Source organism: Propithecus coquereli, unplaced genomic scaffold (genome assembly GCF_000956105.1).
Source record: "Propithecus coquereli isolate 6110/MARCELLA unplaced genomic scaffold, Pcoq_1.0 Scaffold36, whole genome shotgun sequence".
Classification (NCBI taxonomy): Eukaryota; Metazoa; Chordata; class Mammalia; order Primates; family Indriidae; genus Propithecus; species Propithecus coquereli.
In genome coordinates, this window is record NW_012149285.1 from 2,754,890 (window position 1) to 2,757,560 (window position 2,671).

The window sequence follows — 2,671 nt, forward strand, 5'->3', positions numbered from 1 at the left end:
GCTGAAGGTTAAGCTGATCGCCAATGGGCAATGATTTAATCAATCATGCTTATGTAAGGAAGCTTCAATGAAAACCCAAAAGGTACGCTGTTTGGGGAACTTCTAAATGGCTGCACCCTTGGAGACTCCTGGAGGGTGGCGTGCCTGGAGATGGCATGGAATTCTCCACACCCTTTTCCACAAGCCTTGCCCTATGTATGTTTTCATCTATATCCTTCATGATAGCCTTTATAATAAACCAGTAAATGCAAGTAAGTGTTTTCCTGAGTTCTGTGAGCCATCTAGCAAACTAATCGAACCTAAGAAGGAAGCTGTGGGAATGAACCCCAATTTATAGCCAGTGGTTCAGAAGCATAGGAAAAATCAGCATTAGGGGCTTGCAATCAGCATTAGAAAGGGGGGCGGTCTTGTTGGACTGAGCTTTCAGTCTGTGTGAACAGACACTATCCAGGTAGACAGTATCAGAATCGAATTGGAGGATATCCAGCTGGTGTCTGTTGCACAGATGACTGCTTGCTTGTGTGGGGGAAAAACGCCCACACATCTGGTGTCAGAAGTGTGTTGTGAGAGTATACTGGGAAAAAACTGAATTTGTTTTTTCTACTATTTAACAATGTTACATGGGGACAATGTCATCAGCAACATTCCTAAAATAAAACAATGCAAATTTTATTGAAGCACATTCATGGGATAATACCAAAATCAATTCAATTTAAACATTTCTATAATGAAGATTTTTAAAAAAGTTCTCTGATGAACTTGGTCTAAGAATACAATTTGAAATAGCTAAAGCAGTCTTCCAACTTTTTGCCCTGGAATCCTCTCTCCATATAAGAATATTTACATGAAAATGCAACACGTAATACAGAATAAAATTGTGCAATTCAGGCTGAAAGGGAAAAGGCTTACAGCCCAGCTGGATCACCTATGAAGTCCTCCTACCCCCAATACACACACATAAATACACGAGCATACAAAGCACAGTTTAAAAATCACTGATTTAAAAATGATGGATGAACTGCATTACTGTGGGCAGTTCTCCATGAGTATTTATTTTTTCTTCCATGAGAGAAAGACTAGACAACAGAGAGCTTGAGGTCATAGGTTCCTGCAAAAACCTGGGGGACAGAAATCCTACGTTACAACATAGAAATAAACCATCTGTGGTACCAATACATCATGAAGAAGATAAAGTTAACAACTCCTCATGCAAAGAATCCTAACAACGTCAGTATTAATGTTAACAGTCTCAGAGTTTCAAACTCACAATCCAGAATGCAGTGTCAGAATTAAAAGGTAGTGTTTCTTTCGTGATCCATTAGCTCATGTATATGCAAAAGGAAAACACCTAGAAGGACTGTACCTTTCATAATAGTTTGTGTATATTAATTGCTAAATAAATCCTACAGAATAAATAAGGCTAAGGGTTGTTATGGGTCGATTTGTGTCCCTCCTCCCACCATAAAGGTGTTAAAGTCTTAGCCCCCAGTACCTGTGAATGTGATCTTACTTCGAATTAGGGTCTTTGGAGATGATCACGTTAAGATGAGGTGCCTTCAGGAAGAACATGGCTCTCCCGACACCTTATGTATACTTCTGGCCTCAGGAATTGCGAGACAATAAATTTCTGTTTTTCAAAGCCATCCAGTTTGTGACACCTTTTTACAACAGCCCTAGTGAACTAACACGTGGATCCAGAAAAGTAGTACTTGTTGACTTGACTATAGGTGCACAGATTACTGTTTAACAACTGGAAAATTGAGATATTAGGAAAAATGGCCTCTTCTGGAAGGCACATAGCTCAGATTATTCAAATATTATACTCCCCATCTCGATGAAAACCCAAGATAGAGGAAAGTAAAGTAGGCCTTTTATCTTCCCTATACTTTCTATGTCAAAAGAAGCATAAAATGTCTCAACGTTTTATATTTTGATACTAAATGCAATGTCTCAATGTCCTATCCTACAGCTTAAAACCTTCAGAGATGCCTAATAACAATAAAGCAAGAAAGAAGACAGCCCTAGACAGTGAAAAAGGAAATGGCCACAATGATAAATCAAAAAATATCTAGAATGCAATTTAGACCGAAGTAAAAACACACTGATGATTATCTTCAGATCTCAGGCAGCTCACAGATTCCTTGAAAACAAAGTATCACAGTCCTGATGAAATCTCTAGGTGCAGATCAGCCCGAGGAGAAGGGAAGGAATATCCCTAATGAGATCTGGAAACATAACCCAGAGAGGAGGAACCGCACAGCATACGGCCGTCTTTATTGTCCATAAACGACATGTCTAAAACTAAGAAGACGGCCAAAGATGAAGAGTGCGGAGAGGGAAGTGGCATTCACCACATCAAAAAGAGAAAGCTGTGAATTATGTCACTTAACTATGAGCCTTAATGACCAGCTATAAAACAGACTCTACTCCCAATGCAGAGGATGTAACAGAGGAAGTAACAGTGCAGGCGGCTGCGGCAAATTCAGACAAAGCAACACTCCTTGATCCCTCCTCATACTAATCTTCACCAAAGAGATGAAACTGTTCCCATGTTGAATTAGTAAAACCAGAAGGAACGACCGAGGATGTGTACACATAGAGCTGAGAGGGAAGTTGGTAAAGAAATACATGCATATTTATTTTTATCTTTCTTTAAAATGTAAATAATAGC

General features: G+C 39.3%; 1 protein-coding gene across 1 annotated transcript in view; it reads right to left on the reverse strand.

Annotated features, from left to right (window-relative positions):
- WDR17 (WD repeat domain 17) overlaps positions 1–2,671 on the reverse strand; it is a 121,917-nt gene that overhangs the window by 77,224 nt on the left and 42,022 nt on the right. The gene's annotated exons all lie outside the window — the stretch shown is intronic.